Source organism: Sphaerodactylus townsendi, linkage group LG05 (assembly GCF_021028975.2).
Source record: "Sphaerodactylus townsendi isolate TG3544 linkage group LG05, MPM_Stown_v2.3, whole genome shotgun sequence".
Classification (NCBI taxonomy): Eukaryota; Metazoa; Chordata; class Lepidosauria; order Squamata; family Sphaerodactylidae; genus Sphaerodactylus; species Sphaerodactylus townsendi.
The window spans coordinates 24,117,058-24,135,744 of NC_059429.1; the positions used below are offsets into that span (position 1 = coordinate 24,117,058).

General features: G+C 44.9%; 1 protein-coding gene across 2 annotated transcripts in view; it reads right to left on the reverse strand.

Moving 5' to 3' along the window:
• The window catches only part of FAM163A (family with sequence similarity 163 member A), a 97,405-nt gene that overhangs the window by 4,353 nt on the left and 74,365 nt on the right, over window positions 1-18,687 (reverse strand). Inside the window, exons 2-3 of one of the 2 annotated variants that reach the window (XM_048496000.1) lie at window positions 6,481-6,575; window positions 1,511-1,533 (exon numbers count right to left, since the gene is read on the reverse strand). The gene's annotated coding sequence lies outside the window, so the exon portion shown is untranslated. Of the gene's footprint in view, window positions 1-1,510; window positions 1,534-1,869; window positions 1,911-6,480; window positions 6,576-18,687 lie in introns of those variants that run through there. The other variant, XM_048496002.1, reaches the window with a different exon arrangement.

Consider the following 18,687-nt stretch of genomic DNA (forward strand, 5'->3'; position numbering starts at 1 on the left):
CGCCAGCTGGGTGACCTTAGATTAGTCACAGTTCTTCTGAGCTCTCTCAGCCCCACCTATCTCACAGGGTGTTTGTTGTGAGGGGGGAAGTGTAATGAGTTTGTAAGCCCCTTTGAGTCTCCTTACAGGAGAGAAAGGGAAGATATAAATCCAATTTTTCTTCTTCTCTTGTAAATGTGTCCCTGGATCACTGTAGGAATAAATGTTGCTGGTGTGCATGTGATTTGAATGGAAAATTTGCTGGAGTCAGGTAAGGTTAGAGTGGGAGGGTTTGCTGGTTGGAGTTTCATGCTCTTCCTTGTAATGTGAGATATGCCTCTGACTATGAGCAAAAACCGTTTGAGAATAGAACCATAAATTCTGCAGTTTCACTAGGTGGCGATAGCTTGCCATCACATCAGGTAGGAAGTTACCCAAGACGTCTAGGGACCAGTTTGATCTGAGCTTGGAAATTCCAGCAGGGTAGCTGAGTTTGTCTGTTGCAGCACCAATGAACAAGACAGGAATCTTGTGGCACTAACAAAACTAACATATAGACTACAGGCCATGGTTTATTTATTTATTTTTGCTTGTTTGGGGGTTTAATCTGGGAAGAGACTCTAGCAAATGCAACACTCTGCATCTAGGCCAAATTAGATTATATATGTGACAACAGTCAGGTTGGAGATCAGACATAGCATTGGGGATCTAAAGTTCTCAAGAACTCCTGGGCCCAAAAAGACTCAGGAGCGTGGCCTGAAGGGAGGAGAGTTTTGGCCTTCCTTCCCACACCATTTTACTAAGCCAAAATGGCTGTTTATAGCCTTCTGCCCCACTGTGGGGCTTCACGTGTACTGACTGTAGCAGATGGTACCCCACAGTGGGGCAAGCAGCCCCCTCCACTTTGGCTCAGGAAAAGAGCCCTTGTGGAAATGCTGAAGACTACCCCCACCATGATTCCAAATTGAATTGGGTCCCAGATCACTTAGGACCTTTAGTTTCCGACGTTACACATGACAGCTGGAAGCTGGATGGAGGAATCCTGACCTGACTTAGGTTCCTCCTATGCCTAGTTCAGGGGTCTGCAACCTGTGGCTATCCAGATGTTCATGGACTACAATTGTAGTCCATGAACAACTGGAGAGCCACAGGTTGCAGACCTCTGGCCTAGTTTGTCTCATACTGATAGAAAAAGAAGCGAAGAAAAGTTTGAATTTATACCCCATATTTCTGTCCTATAAGGAGACTGAAGGTGGCTTACAAACTCCTTTCCTTTCCTCTCCCTACCACAGACACCTTGTGAGGGAGGTGAGGCTGAAAGAGTTCTGAGAGAACTGTGACTAGCCCAAGGTCACCCAGCAGGAATGTAGGAGTGCGGAAACACATCTGGTTCACCAGATAAGCCTCTGCCACTCAGGTGGAGGAGTGGGGAACTCTTAACCACTACAACACGCTGGATAAAATCTTGACACCCCCCCCCCCCATTTATCCTTGTGACTTCTCAAGGCTGTAGAAGATTTTAAATGCTTACGTTCAGTGAAGGGTGCGTTGGATCTGAAAAGAGAGAGCACAGAAGAGAAGGGAGGGTTAAAAACTCTCGTTTTTATGCTGTAGAATCTCTTAGTAGCAGGAGGAGGCAGACACCCATTCAAGACATGCACATTACAGAGTAAGTAAAGGGGGGGGCGGAGTTATTTCCCCATTTTTGTTGCTCCACATGCACAGAATACTTCACACAGAGTAGCAAAAACATACTCATGTTTATATTTTAACAGCCATTCAGAGGCGTAGCTGGGCAAAACTGCACTCGGTGCGCATTCCACATTTTCCGCCCCCATGCCCCCCATGGCGCCTCACCCCCCCTGCAGCGCCCCCCCTTCCCCCACTTACCTTCGTTCCTTTTTCAGAACTTTTTTAGGCTGCAAAAGGCCTTGTTAGTAAAAAAAGGCCTGATGGGAACTATACTTCCCAGGAGACCTTGTGAGCCCCAAGGTCTCCTGGGAACTGTAGTTCCTCAGTCCGTTTTACTGAGAACAAGGCCTTTTGAAGCCTGAAAAAGTTCTGAAAAAGGAACAAAGGTAAGTGGGAGAAAGGGGCAGGGGGGCGTCACGAGGGGGAGGGGCCTGGGGTGATTTCTATACCCACCAGGCGTGCGCCCGGTGCACGATGCACCCCCCCTCCCGCCCCTTGTGGCTTTGCCACTGCAGCCATTCCCTTCAGCAGCTGTGGGAAACCCAAACCCAACTCTATAAAAACCCAGACATCTAGTTTTGCCTTGTTCTAAAGGCAGTGACATAGGTATAGATTTTTTATGGGGTGGGTTCAGGGGCATGGCCACACCTTCCCAAGGCCCGCCCCAGCCTCAGTGCTTATAAAAGCAGCTTTCCAAGGCCAGAGACGGCAGAATCCACTCCCCTCCCCCCCACTGGCTGGGCTCCCAGCCGGCAGTCGGCAGTCCCTTCTGCCCTCCCCTCCAGGCAGAGGTGTAGCTAGGGAAAATGGAGCCTGGTACAAAATCTTTTGCACACCCCCCCCCCCCCCAGTGGGCGGCCGTTGTGATGCTGGAATCCACCTCCAAACAGCATCACTTTCAATGGTGTTTAAACTAGGGAGCCCAGATTCTCCTTTTAAATCCACCTTACAGGGAGAATCTGGTGTGTTTTTTAGTACAATGGGCTTTACTACTAGTGTTCGTATAACGAAGAACACAGACTTTTTTCAAATGAGAATTCTGTACTCAATATTTCTTCCTCTGCTGTTTCTGAACTTTTTTCAAAACTGCAACATTTACATAGCTGTAAGGCCGATTCCCCACGCGTGATACGCAAAATATCAAAAATTGAGGAAGAACTCCCACTGCCTGATCGATGAACAAGGATTAGAGGCGTAGGAAGCCCAGGACAAAATGGCACCCAGGCCTGTCTGCAGCACCCCCCACATGGCCAGGCCCCCCTGCCAGTCTGAGCATGAGTGCAAGTGCTCCAGAAGCCTAGGCTACACAGAGCCATACTGGCTCTGTTAATAAAGGTGGTTTTAACAGGTTTTTTTAACAGCATACCCAGGACCCTTTGCTGAATATGCAAATTAGTAATTTGCATATTTAGCAAAGGTTCATGGGTATGCTGTTAAAAATTTTAATTCATTTTTAGTTTTAGTTTTATGCCTTGCCCATTCCAAAAGGGCTCAGGGCAACAACAACAACATGTTAACTCTACATTACAGGTAAAAATCATAATTTTAAAAATGCTCACTTAAAAGATAGCCCAAAGGCGGGACCTGCCTGCTAAAAAAATCCTTTATTAACCTGGGTTTCTGGAGCACTAGCACTTAGGCTCAGCCTGGCAGGGGTGTGTGTCCATGTGGGGGCCATTTTGTGCCCCCATGTGATTTACAGTGGTGGCACCCGGGGCAGATGTCCCCATTGAAGCAATGCCACTGACAAAGATACATCCCGGTTCTGGCGCTCATTCTCCCCCTTATCCCATGTCTTTGCCGAATCTGCTTGAAAGTACTACTTTTTTTAAAAAAACATGTCTTTGATCTAATTTGGAGAGGAGGATTGGTCAAATTTCCCGCCACGGAAAGTGACACAAATGCCTTACAACCAATCAGTGCACACGGTGCTGTTCTCGTGAGAGCACAAGAGAATGATAATCAACCAGAAACTAGGATGAGGGAGACGTCCTGATGTTTTGCTGTCATAACGTCAGCACGTTTTTGCGGGAGAACAAAAAAGGTCCCGCCCCAACACAGTGCGACAGCCAATCAGAAGAGACCCACCAAGCTGATTGGGGGGTAGTGGGGATTGTTACATTTCTTGAATCTGAAATAGGCCTAGATGTCATTTTGAAGAGGCAATTCAAAGATGTCTCAGCCTCCATTACTACTATGACAACTACCAACCTCAAATGGCAGCCAAAACAACTCCTGGAGCAGGTGCCATTACCTGAAGGAACAGAAACACGTAGCCTCCTCCCCTACCCCCCAACAAAGAATCATATTTTCCAGGCAAACTTGATCTGCACATAATCATTACTGCAGCAGCCCCTGATTACATGCAGCAATTACCCCAATACCCTTTTCAAAATTGCTGTCTGCCGTAACATTACATTGGTAGTGCAATATGAAATTGACAAAGCTAATCCAATCAACCATGCTAGCTTGTATCTCTGCCTGAAGATTAAGATTGCAAGTTCTACGCACTGGCGTAATGCCCATTGGGCAAGGTGGACAGCTGCCCAGGACATCACCTTGTGGGGGGCATCAAAATGCTGGGTTCGTTTTTGGGTATTTTAGTGGTTTTCCATTTTTGGCCTGCAGGGAGCGCAGTTTTTTTGGCTAGCGGCACCATAATTTCAGCGTATCATCAGGAGACTGTCTTTATGCTACCCCCCAAGTTTGGTGAGGTTTGGTTCAGGGAGTCCAAAGTTATGGACTCCCAAAGGGGGTGCCCCTATCCCCCATTGTTTCCAATGGGAGCTAATAGGAGATGGGGGGCTACAGTTTTGAGGGTCTCATATCATTGGCCCCCTGAACCAAACTGCACCAAACCTGGGGGTACTCATTAGGGCAGTCTTCCTAGAAGACCCCTTGAAAGTTTTGAAGGACTGTGACTTCCAGAAAATGTACCCCCTCAGCCTGCAACCCCATTGACAGCAATGCAGCACCAAACTCAATGAAGCAACAAAGGGAATTCTTGGGCAAATTTCTAGGATGTTCCTGTAGGGGTGCATTTTGATGATATATCGGCACCAAGAATTTCAGGGTATCATCTAGGAGATGATGGGTACCCCCCCAAGTTTGGTGTAGTTTGGTTCAGGGGTCCAAAGTTATGGACCCTCAAAGGGTAGTCCCCCCATCTCCTTAGCTTAAAGAATGGTGGGGATGGGGCACCCCCTTTGAGGGTCCATAACTTTGGACTCCCTAAACCAAACTGCACCAAAATTTGGGGGTACCAGGAGGACAAGTTCCAGCTGATACCCTGATATTTTGGGGACGATACAGCCAGAAATGCGCCCCCTGCAGGAACATACCAGATATTTGCCCAAGAATCTTTGTTCTAGCATTGAAGTTTTTCTCTGGCTATTGCTGTCCTATGTGGGTTGCAGGCTTTAATGTGGGGCACATTTGACCTGAACTAGGCACAGTCTCAAAACTTTCAGGGTCTCATCATGAAGACTGCCTTCTTGATTATAGCCCCTGCAGAAGTTCATGTTAGATTTTTGGTTGGTTCAGGGGGGCCAAAGTTATGGACCCTCAAAACTGTAGCTCCCAACTCCTATTAGCTCCCATTTGAAACAATGGGGGATAGGGCACCCCCTTTGGGAGTCCATAACTTTGGACTCCTTGAACCAAACCTCACCAAACTTGGGGAGTAGCTTAAGGACAGTCTCCTGATGATATGCTAAAATTATGGTGCTGATATGTCTAAAAAGGCACCCCCTGCAGGCACCTGGTGCAAAAAAATTTGGTTGTGGTGGCCGCCCATGGTGGGGGGGGGGGCATCCAACTCAGGTTTTGCCCAGGGCTACAGTTTGCCCAGGGCTGCCTCGTTACGCCACTGGTTCTACATGAAATTGACAAAGCTGATATAATTGATCTGGCTTGTGCTTGTGCCCGAACTTTACATTGCTAATGCAATATGAGAAAAAGAATACTTCTTTAAATTTATTTATTTATTTATTTATTTTATTTTATTTTATTAAACTTATAGGCCGCCTATCCTGGCGAAGGGAGACTCAAAGTGACTTCCAACATAACTGTTACATAGAACGTAATCAACAACATAAAATACTAGAATCATTTAAAACCTAAGGAACTGGCTTGACGGTTTACTGCAAGGAACTATAGGTTAAACAACACAGTTCCTTAAGTGGAGTAAGACAGGCGCCCCGCTTGAGAATAACCATTAAAAGAAGAAAAAGGGGAGGGAGTAAGTAGGGCCTGGGATGGAATTTATAAGTAAGACAGGCCCAGCTTTAATAGAATGGAACGGCAGTCTCAGTTTTGATTTCAATTCCAGTTCCAATGGGATTTCAATTCCAATTCCAGAATTCTTTTGAAACAAAGAGAATGAGGGGAAGGACAAAATTGCTGAAGGGGAGGTTGTGGATAAGGGCAGGTGTTTGGTGGGATGGAGAAACAAAGACCATTTCAATTTGATTATATAATCAAGGGAAGCTGGCTTGGAAAAAAATAAAAAAACATTGTGGTTAAAGTGGTTGGGGAAACAACAGAGGAAAAATGAAGGGAAAATGTTTCTGAAACCAAATGGAGGGACAAAATGCTTGGAATTCAAAGGAAAAAATGTAGCATTTATCAGCAACAGATACTGTAAACAACTCAACTTGTGTGAAAAAGGCCAATACTGACCTGAACAGACCAAAGGTCTGACTCAGTATAAAGCTGCTTTATATGTTTTCATCTCTGTGCCAAACTGTTAGCTATTATGACAGATTGTGCTGGGTTCAGCAGAAAATTAATAGCAAGCCAAATACTTACTCTGAAACTGTCCCAAACGGCACGTGTCACATGGGCCTGAGATGTGAAGACTGATGCCAAAAGCTCCACATGGTCACAGAGACCTCAGCTTGCCCCTAAGGAGGAGAAAAGCATAAATAAATGGAAAATTCAGCACTCATTTTACTTTGGGGACCAGAAATTAGGGTTTCCAAAGAGCCATTTTTATTATGCTTTTTGTCTGGGGTGGAGAAGCTTGTTAATTGCTTTGGACACAATTTCCAGAATGTCTTGTCACTGAAAATTATAAGTGAAGATGGTTAGCTCACATATGTGTGGTGCTAGTTCACATGTTCATAAAGAACCTCTGCTTGGAAGGGGTCACACTGCATGTGCTTGGATTTTTCCACACGAGTAGTATGTTGCCAAAACACTGCATGCACTCATTTTTTTCTGAGAAGCTGATGGAGGCAGTGGCTAGCACCGTCTTTGTAAAGACCCCATACCATTTGGTCTTGGTTGCCATGGGCACCCAGCCAGAGGTGGGATCCAACCAGTTCTCACCACGTCTCTAGAAGTGGTTACTAATTTTTTCTGAGTGCCGAGAAGGGGTTACTAAAGCAACCTACCTACCCAATAGGGACTGGAGGTGCATGTGTGCGGCGGCGCCACTGTTTGAATCCCACCACCATCAGAACCTGTTATTAAAATTTTTGGATCCCACCACTGCACCCAGCGGAGTCCAGGAGAACATGACACCAGTCCATTCTTGCTTTTGCTTGTGCTTGCTTTGTTTAGAGACTAATAGTAACTATTCCCTCCCATAGCCAGACAGCATCTGGACCCTTATCAGAGTCCTGACCTTGAAGGAACTGCACAGTCCAAGAGCACTGGCTTTTGGGAAAATCATGGCGAGGGGGGTGCATAGTGAGGGATAGGCTGCTGCTTAGTGTGAACCTGGTCGATTCCCCACTTCAAAAATGAAAGCAGATACAGGGACCTTTTGAACACGGTTTCATGGTCCCCACTGCAGCTTCTGCCCCCTTGTTCCCAGAAACGCAGCAGCCTTGCAGGAGTCCCCACTGTTGGCGGATCAAACGCGTGATCCGCTCAGGGGCTATCCTGATTGGCTGCTGTGTTGTGCTGGGGCAGGATTTTACTTTCAAACTGATGGATCCACGCTGACTATACGCGGAGATGAAGAAATGGGCGATTAAAACAAAGCCCTGTTTCCGCACACTTCCACGTGGATAAGACATGTAGCACTGCTTTGTATTGCCTTCTACTCAGTCAAACAGTCAAAAATGGCCCCATGTTGCTTCGTATCCACGTGGATCTCTGGTCTACATGGAGGCGCTTGGAAACAGGGCTTTGCTTTAAACGCCCGTTTCTTCATTTCTGCATAGGGTTGTTCAATCCACCTCAATGGGGAATCCTTCGTTGTTGCTGCATTTCTTGGAACAAGGATCGTTTGTGGGTCAGAAGCTGCAGTGGGGACACTGAAACCGTGCTCAAAAGGTCCCGGTTTTCCCCAAACCGGTTGGTATCTACATTCATTTTTTCGGTGGGGAATCGGCCTAAGAAGATCTTCCCAGTACATGGTTTAGATTCTCAAATCAAACCTCCCTTCCTATTTCAGCCCATTCCTCATCACAACCTTCTTTTACAAACTACCATGCTCTTGCACAACCTCCATTCATTTCAGTGGAGCATCCTCAGAAGAGCGTCCCTGTACTGTAGCGGTGGTGGAAAGTGCTGTCCAGTCAATGCCAACTTATGGAGCTCCTGTAGGGTTTTATAGGCAAAAGACATTTAGAGGTGGTTTGCTATCACTTGCCTCTGCATCGTACTCCTGGACTTCCTTGTTGGTCTCCCATCTAAATACTAACCAAGTCAAACCTTGCTCAGCTTCTAAGATCCAATGAGATTGGGCTAGCCTGGGCCCCAATCTTGGGGTCGTGGGTTGTACTCCAAATCATTTTGTTTTCAAGGGAGCAGGTTTTCATGCAGCTATTTTGTGGATCAGCCTGGTGTGCATCCCATCTATACAGGAATGGTTTGAAGCTAATTAGGGGAGAGGTGAAATCAAGGTAACTGCTTACACTTCTAGGTTGACTGATGCAGTCCCAAGACACTGCATTTATTCCCCAGTACTAGAAAAGTTGGCCCAGGACGGAGCTGTCACGTTTAATTAACACCACCTGTCTCTTGTTGAGTAACACCTCTTTCAATAGCATGCTCGTAAATTGATGGCACTGCAAGAGTCCTCTGATTTCAGATGCAATCAGATGCAATGAAAACCTCTCCTTGGCAGTTTATTTATTAACTGGAGAAACAAAGCAAAGTGGCAGCCGAGATAAGAGAACCAGCTATTAAAAATAGTTCAGCATGAAAACTTAAAATGTTAAAATACATTAATATGACCACATGTCTTTAAAATTTACCAACTTCCAGGCCTCCAGATATTCTCACAATTAATGGATTTTAATGTTTTGTTTTCAGGCTGAACTATTTTTAAGTTTGTTTTTATTATTGTAGATCCCTCGAAACACGTTGACACGAAACACATTGGGATCACTGAATAAACACTGTTTATACATTGAAGATTCTATGTGCACCTTTAGTTTTGCCTTGTTTTTATCTTTTCTGGTGCAGCCCACCTGTGCAATTCTTTAATATCATCTCCTTACCCCTCCCCAGGTCATGCAACAAGACAGATGTTTTAAAGTTTGACAGCTCATAACTTCTTCACACATTACATCCAGGACACACTTTAAAGAAAAATCTCAGTTCTGTCACCTAAAAATTTAACGTATGAATGTGCAAAATGACTATTCAAGATAACATATATCATGGTAAAACATTAATCAGTAAGTTAGCTAGGTCTGACTACTATTCCATGCTGAATGCAAGTAAATGCTAAGAATGCTAAGTAAAATGTAACAAAGGGATTATGAACATCAGAAAACTTACATGCCACCTGTCCCGAGAACTGCTTAAGGTGGCTTTCAAAATAAAACAATAAAATCATAAATCATGAAACTTATTTTAAAAATCCAACAGCTATTGAAGCCCCAGCCATAGTACAGAAGAGCAATTAATGCATATCAGTTTGGCTATTGTGTGGGTTTTCTGGGCTGTGTGGTAGTTTCTGCCCCAAACATTTCACCTGCATCTATGGCTGGCATCTTCAGAGGCGTGTCATGGTAACAGTAGCCAGTTGATCCTGGCTGTGAAAGTCTTTGAAAGCACGTTGGTTTGTTTTTATTCCAATTGTATTCCAAGATAATTTTGAGTTTAACATTGAAGCATCCTGCAGGATCAGGCCAACTTCCCTCTGAACAGACAAATAAGGCAGCAAGTCTAGCCACACTTTCTTGGAAGTAAGCACCATTCACACATTGACTACATCAGGACAGGTATCCTGGTAATCCTTTTTAAGATTGCCCCCCAAACATCCTTAAGTGATGGCCTATCTATACTACTGACTCAAGTTGCCATTCCATCTCCCCAGGATTTCTGGGAAAGGAAGTTCTGTGACATTAGTAAGAGGTATCTAACAGACTGCTCAGTGCAATACAACTCCCAGGGTCCTTTGGGAAAAATCCTAACAGGTACTGGTCTCAAATTGGTGCCTTTGTAGCATTGCTATACCCTGTAACTCATCTGAGGTCTATCCTATACCCCCCACTTCCATCTTTGAAAACCACAATTTGGGATTCCCATAACTGCTTAGTTGACTGGCAGCAACCCTTTTAGTTACCGGCCCTTGTTCAAATCAGCAATAGCACAGCTGACAGGGAAAGCACAACAATAGCACAGCTGACAGCATCTAGGATGTCCACCTCCCATCCTGGCTTTGGTTGCCACAGCAACTTGTCCCCATCTCTCTTGTGAAATAGAAGTCCCAAAATTAGCTCCCAGTGTACAAAAGGCTGCTTTCTTCAAGAAACCAGAGCCCAGGTATCACAAGACAAGTTCTATTCTTATCCCCTCTTTCCAGCGAGGAGGTGACCTGTATGCTTGGCGGCAGAAGAAGCAGCTTTGGGGAGACAGCAAAACACTTCCTTCCCTCAATCATTTTCAATCCTTTTTCAAATGCAAGCGGACGTCCAACTTTCTCGCAGCTCTGACCTCCAACAGAAAGTCTTGTGTTTGGAGAGCAATTTATGTTTTCTCACAGCAGGCCTTTGGGCAGTGATGTGAGGGGAAGGTGTGAGGCACTGGGAGCTTCTTTCTGATGCTCAATCTCACCTGTGTAGAATAATTACTAGTAGACTACAAGCATGGATTATGCAGCCACTCTTATGGCATTAGGACAGCCACTATTGTTTACACTTGAAGTTACAAGAGTACTTTCAGAGGGAATATAACATACAAAGCAGAGCTTGAACCCACGAGGGTGAAAGCATCCTTTAATCAGCTGACATTTCCAGGAAAGAACAAATGCACACTCATCTCTGCAGTTGAAAAAGTTACCAAGGCACCATTTGCTCACATATACTCCACTAATCCACTCACAGATAATGAGGTTAATCACTTGTGGCATGTTAATGGCCTGAAAGGAAGTGGGGGGGCAACAAGGCAGCTCTGCTCCAATTTATGAAACCTTTGCTCATGGAATCTTATTGGAGCACATTCTTTCTGCTCATACTCAGCTAAGCAAGTAGCTATTAAAAAGGCTTGCCATGAACAATACAAAAACACCCAGGAAAACTTAGAAAGTATGAAACATTGTTAGAACAGTCTTTAGTCTTCGACTTTCCCAAATATGTATACCCAGAGGTGGGATCCAACCAGTTCTCACCACTTCTCTAGAAGTGGTTACTAATTTTTTCTGAGTGCCGAGAAGGGGTTACTAAAGCAACTTCCTGCCCATTAATAGGGACTGAGGTAGGTGCAGGTAAAGGCGTTTCACTGAGTTTGAATCCCAATGCACCATCGAACCTGCTATGCCTGGATCCCACCACTGTGTATACCGTATATTAATATAGTGTATATATCTATATATATGGTGTTATCAAGTCACATCTTACTTATGGCAATCTCTAATGGGGTTTTCAAAACAAGAGACATTCAGAGGTGGTTTGCCATTGCCTGCCTCTTCTACTTGCTTAGCTGAGTATGAGCAGAAATTTGGAAGTCTGCCATCCAAATACTTTCCAGGGTCGACCCTGCTTTTCTTCTGACGAGATCAGTCTAGCCTGGGCCATCCAGATCTGGGCATATATTATATATACTGCATATACATTAATATAAGATACTACCATGAGCCATTCTAACTGTCCTGATAACAGTTTCTTTTCCCATTTCTTTGCCTGCTACGTTCTAGCACTTGTCAAAACGATTCCATTCCAGTTTATGCTGCTGTCTGATTATTGAATGTTTCCAGCCCAACTCCATAGCAAGCGCAGTTGTAGAAACTTGTTTCAAAATGTGCCAACAACAGTGGAAAATGATGACCACTAAGAGTGACTGGGATACAGTGTAATCTTAAATTTGAGTCCAGTAGCACCTCAAAGACCATGAACATTCCCAGTATAGTCCTAAACAGAGTAAGTCATCTTTACAGGAGTTTAACTCTGTTTAATACTGTACTGTTGATTAAATTGCAGGATGCTGGGTGCAAATTAGATTTGAAGATGCTCCCCAGACTCTTGGGACGAATCAGCAAAAATAAAAAAAACACAAACTGAAAATAGAGCAATTCATCACTGGCTGTTTCCTATAAGGTGATAGTGACAAGAAAACAAGATGGGTTTTTTATTTGTTTGTTTGTTTGTTTGTCTGTTTGTTTGTTTGTTCCACTTTTATACCGCCCTCCCCCAAGGGGCTCAGGGCGGTTTACAACATAAAAACAAACAAATGGATAAACAGAATAAAATGCTAAATATTAATACCAATTAAAATGCAATACCAATACCAATTAAAATGCAATGCCAATTAAACTATTAATACCAATTAAAATGCTAAATATTAATACCAATTAAAATACCAATTAAAATTAATACCAATTAAAATATTAATAGTAATTAAAATATTAATGAAGCAGGAGAATTTTTTAAGATCATGTACTAGATAGCAAGTCAATACAAGCCAAATGGGGTACTCTCGCTCTATACAAAGCATTAACTGCACCAAAATTTTAGATTGCTTGTAAAACTTCAGGCAAAAAGTAGACTCTCTACCATTTAGTATTTATTTTATGTATTACAACACTTAGATCTTGCTTTTCCTCATTGTTCAACAATGCTTAATAATAAAAAGATATTTTCAGTTAAAACCAAAAATAAAATAGGAGCCCTCAAATCTTCCCTCCTCCTTTCAAAATGCCTGCTTTCAAACCTCCTCAAAAGCCCATGATAATGGCAGGTCATGTCGGGAGTCCTGAAGAACTCCAAAGAGGTGACTACCTTCACCTCTTTAGGGAGTCCAATTCACAAGGCCAGAGCTATGATGGAAAGGATCTGGTCTCTGGTTGATGCCACAAAGGCCACCCTGCTTAGTGGCATAGCCAACAAATAGCTGTCTGACAACTATAACTGGTGCTCAGCAACATATGGAAGGAAATGATTTGTGAAATATGTGGCTCCCAGGTCGTGAAAGGCTTTAAAGGTCATAACCAGCACCTTGAATTGGACTGGCAACCAATATAGCCATTTCAAAATAGGCAACACATGTTCCCAATTAACAGCCTCTGACGATAGCTGGGCAGCCACATTCTGAACCAGCTGAGGTTTCTGGGTTGTCTTCAAGGGCAGTTCCATGTGAGTATGTTGCAGTAATCCAACTGTAAGGCATCAGAAGCATCAGCCAGTATGGACGTCATCAGCTGAGTCTACATAATAACAGAGTTGGGAAATCAGATGCAGCTAATAGAACAGTGGTGGTGAACCTATGGCACGGGTGCCAGAGGTGGCACTCAGAGCCCTCTCTGTGGGCACGTGTACACAGAGTTCGTCATGTGATAATAATGTAATTATTTCAGGGAGATTATTAGCATTAAACCTAAGACCTAGTTTTGGGGAAGCAGTGTAGGTAACCCTGTTAAGTGCTGTTAAACCCTACAGATTTTTATGGGAAGAACGAAAGAGTGATCCTTTACCTGGGAGTAAGCTCGGTTGCTGGCAATTGGGTTTGCTTCTGAGTAAACCCTCCTAGGGTCGTGATTCACCCGTTTGAAGCATTGCACAGTTGCTTCAAAGCAAAGCCACCGACTACCACCAAGCTTACTTCCGAGTAACGCACGCCTTGGAGCCAACCATAAGGTTCACCATCACTGTAATAGAAGGTGCTTCTGCACTCCATGCCAACATGTCTTTCAAATAGTAAGACAGGGCCCATGAGCATGACTAAGGTTATCTCTACGAACCACGTGAAGAATTGGTTCCTCTCACACAAATGGATTCCTTCATTAAGAACCAACCCTTCTTAAGTAGCAAAGCTTCAGTTAGAGATCTAGACTAGATTCCAATTGCACAGAAGGCTTAAGAATACATTAAGTAATTCTGAGGAGGAATCTGAGACTGGCTTTCAAAGCATTTTGTGGGAACTCAGGACTGTGGCATGTGAGGATGAATGTGTGAGAAACTTGGTACTCTGCAGGTGGAAATCTGTTGCTGTTCCAAAAATGTTGACAGCCTCCAAGGCAATGTTGGGTCACTTGTTGCTGCTACCCCCTGGAGAGAAAAGTCAGTTTGAAGAGAACTCAATGGGAATGTTTCAGATCCTCTTGGAAAAATTATGTATTTTTATTTATTTTTAAGTATTTAAGCTATTTTTTTATTTATTCACAGTACAGACCTCTGATGAATGAAAAAAACCCTTATATCAACAAACAATAACCACAGTTAAAATATACCCCTAAAACCCTAAGTAAAAACCCTAAGTAAAAAAAAGCCAAACCAGCAAATCATCCAAATGAAAAAAATAAACTAATTAACTGATACATCTCATAAAGCTGAACCGTTTCCCAATTCCTTAACTAAATTCCACTCCATCCCCTCATATACAGTTTTCATAGTCACAAGACCTGCTGGAATAATAGTGCCTTCGTAAGAGCCAACGTGGTGCAGTGGTTAAGAGAAGTGGACTCTAATCTGGAGAACTGGGTTTGATTCCTCACTCTTCCGCATGAAGCCTGCTGGGTGACCTTGGGCCAGTCACAGTTCTCTCAGAACTGTCTCAGCCCCACCTACCTCACAACTTGACTGTTGTGAGGAGAGAACGGGATGGTGGTTGTATAAAAACCGACTCTTCTTTTAAAAAGCTTCTTACCTCTGCCAGTCTGCCTACCTCCTCTGCCATGGCATTCTATAAAGTGGAATCACATTCCATAAAGTGGCATCACAGACATAGACTTAAACAAAAGACAGACAGACTTCTCAGAAAGAGGAGATCACTAGAAGATGGCCTCCGTGTACCAATCTTAATGGAGACATGTTTCAGGAGAGATAGTTCCCCAGCCCCAGGTATGTGTGGGCCATAAGAACACAAGAGCTAGATCAGACCACTGGTCCATTAATCCAGCATCCTGTCCCACACTGTGGCCAGCTAGTGGTCCGAGAGCTTCATGTGATAAAAAACAAAATGCTGGCATGAACCCAGAACAAAACTAAATGCCAGTGAAGTTACTATTAGATCACATATTACAGTAGTATGGTTTTTTGTGTGGCTTCCAGAACGGCTGTGTGAAACAGGAGCTCCGATTCATACATTGCATTTAGCGTGAGTGAAACCTCCAAGGCTGCACTGTCTGAAGCAGCCATCTTGGCCATTTGCATAGCTGAGTCACCCTTGACAAGGAGTTTAATCTAAACCTCTGTGGCAGCAATCCACAAGGAGATCTAGATGGCAGGTGGATAGCAAATCCATCAGAGAAGACAGCAACTGGGGCAGAGATGCCATATCCCCCCCCCCCCACTTCAGCTGATTATACTGAAGGGACTTTCCATTCCCCACTTGTCCTGCCTCAATGAAAGCTTGGCCCTGACGTATGCTCTGCAGATGGTTGACACAGCCACAGCTGGACCCATTCCTTTCTAGTCAGAGCTGGATTGCACAAACTCCCTGCAGAGCAAGAAGGGGCTCTCCAACACTCACAGCTTCCCAGCCAAAAGGCCGAGGCCTTGGGCTGCGGCCAACCCTTTTCATTTTGTCTCTTGCTCCTTGTTATTTTTTTGTTAATCAAAACAGCTTCTCCAAATGTTTTCCTCCTCTTCTCTGCCCCGGAGGGGAAAGAGATTACTCTGGCTTGAATGAGTCAAGGACAGTTTCAGAGGCACTGGGCCCAAAGCCTCCACATGAGAGACACCTGCCACAAAGCTTGCTCTTAGCCCTCGAGAGGAGAGAGAGAGAGAGAAAGTGGGGCCAGGGAAGCCAGCCATGTTTCCGGGTTTAAAAATAGGTTTCTGTACTGCTAGAAGACCGAAGCAGGCCTTTGGCAAAACTGGTTATTAAAATAGATGCCTACACGGGGCACCTGGTTGCACTTGCTCTCGTAATTTTGAGAGGTCCTGGAAATGATCCTACTGTGGCAGGCTTTTGTGCTTCCCCAGGATAGCTCAGGACCTTTCTTCACGGTCAACTGGAAAGTTTTCTCTGTGACATTTTAGCATTTGTGCAATTCTCACTCAAGCCCATTCTCAGAGCTACGGGCAGAGTTGCTTGTTCGAGTTTCCTTTGCCCAAGTTGTACACTTTCTCCCTTCTGAGCTCTGTCCTGCCCTCTTGTCCAACAACACATCCCTGCTGTGCCCCACATCCTCCACCCCTCTCCCTCCATGCCAGTGGTACTCAACCTGGGGGTCGGGACCCCTTTGGGGGTCGAACGACCCTTTCACAGGGGTCGCCTAAGACTCTCTGCATCAGTGTTCTCCATCTGTAAAATGGATGAATGTTAGGGTTTGGGGGCAGTGGTGGGATCCAAAAATTTTAATAACCGGTTCCAATGGTGGTGGGATTCAAACAGTGGTGCCGCCGCACACACGCACCTCCAGTCCCTATTGGGCAGGGAGTTTGCTTTAGTAACCCCTTCTCGGCACTCAGAAAAAATTAGTAACCACTTCTAGAGAAGTGGTGAGAACTGGTTGGATCCCACCACAACATGAGGAACTGTATTAAAGGGTCACGGCATTAGGAAGGTTGAGAATCACTGCTCCATGCAGCTTTCATAAGCACACAGAGCTATTCTTACAACCCAGCAAACACAGTGGAGAGCCACAGCGGTGCCCAGACACACAAAAAGCAGCATGGCTTCTCAGCTGATTGGTGCCTTGTTGAGTGTCCTGTTTTTCCACAGTGAACAGATGTAAATGTTGTCACAGTAGCTGTTGCCATCAAAACCCACCTAGTTGGTGCTCCCAAGGTTGTTGTAACATAGGGGTCCCCAACTTGCTGGCCTGTAGAAAGTTTTGGTGTTCTGAGAATGAGTAGGAGGCAGGGGTGTAATGTGGGTGGGGCAAGGCAGGACTCTTGCCCTGGGTGCCAGTGGCCTGGGGGCATACTGGCCACCAGTGGCAAAGCTACAAGGGGGTGGGGTGTGTGCATTGCACCAGGCGCACACCGGGGGCATGCGAAAATCACCCTGCCCCCCTTTCCCCTCACCCTGCCTCGCCAGACCTGGCCCGTTTTCTGCCGGCAGAAAGCTGTTTTCTGCTGGCTGGAAAAAGTAAGGGGCTGGGTTGTGGGGGGAGGGGCCGCAGGGGGGCCAGAAAACACAGAGTGCACCCTGGGCACACTCCTGCCCAGCTACACTGCTGCTGGCCACCGCCCCCGTAGCCAAAGATTGCTACATCAAGCAATCTGAGCCTTTAACTTCATATCAGGCAAGTGGCCGGGAAGAGACTGGGGGGCACAGACAAGGCTAAGGAAGGGGTGTCCCTTCCCTAGTCTTGTACCTGCTCCCAGTCTCCTCCCAGGCCAGTCATTCTTCTGGCATGAAGTCAAACATAATTAAATTTAAAGGAAACACTAGTCAGTCTGATGCAGGGGAGGATGTTTCATGGGGTGGTGAATTTTGGGGAGTGGGGTGGAATTTTGATGCTTACCCTGGGTGCTACTTTCTTTAGCCCCGGCAGGGGGCACCTGTGGTAAAATGACCCTTAGGAACTCGTTTCTGCCGTGGAGAACGGGGGACTTACACTGCTGGTGTTGGCCTTAAGCTGCTACATCCGCAAAAGTACATGGTGGTGGCGAAGCAAGAAAATGCAGCTGTGTCGTCAACTGAAGCTGAATTGTATCCACTGCAAAAGTATGCCGACAGCTCAACCGGATGTTGCAACTAATGCAGGACTTTAGGACAGATGAACTCAAACTCATACAACTATTGGAAGACAACCAAGGATCCATACAACTCACATAGACCGAATTAAACTCACAGACATGAAGAATCAAGACACATGAAGACAGTCTTATTGAGTTGCACTCCTGTCGTACAGAAGATATGATGGCAGATGCATACAAAAAGCCACTTCCCACAGAAAAGTTTGACAGTCTACTTAAGAAGATGAATCTGATGGACTTTTCACACTAGACCTTGAGAAAGGGTGGCGGAAGAGGCAACGTCTGGTACACAAAAATGAGAAGAAAACCCAGCAGGGGGGTAGCAAGCCAGCAGTCAGATGGGGCAGCGAGGGTAAGACTGTCTCTCCTTTTAAGTATCATTCCTTTTCTGTCTCTAGGTTGCAACTCTTAAGGCAATATCTAAATTTTTCTTGGAAGTCACTCTCACTCAACTGATTATGTAGATAGGAAACGATCTTTGTCTCTACTCTTTACTATCAAGCATGATGGTTCCCTAAATGTTCATCTGCACTTTAATCATATTGTACATCTTTCCTGTTGTTAATAACTCTGCCAACGCTGACTGGTCCTCATGGGTAACTGATTGCACTCATTACATCAGCCATTGGAAATCAGGATCACAAGGAAATGATTTTTGCTGGCAGATATACCTCCACAGGCACATATAAATTGGACCTCCTGCACCCCCCCTGCCAGAGCTGCCAGCTAGAAGTACAGCCATCCACTCTGTATATTAAAGAATGGAAACAGATTAAAACATGCCTTTCTGTTTGTTCAGAACAAAAATGATCCCAAGGCTGTGATTTTGGAAGCTGCAGATCTTGTTTCAGACAGGAGTGCAAACAGCACACACGATCAGTTGTAGTCCATCCCTGTCACACAGCTATACCCTGTTCAGAATAAAGATGACAGGAGGTTTGTGAATTCATCTGCCATTTCCTGGATT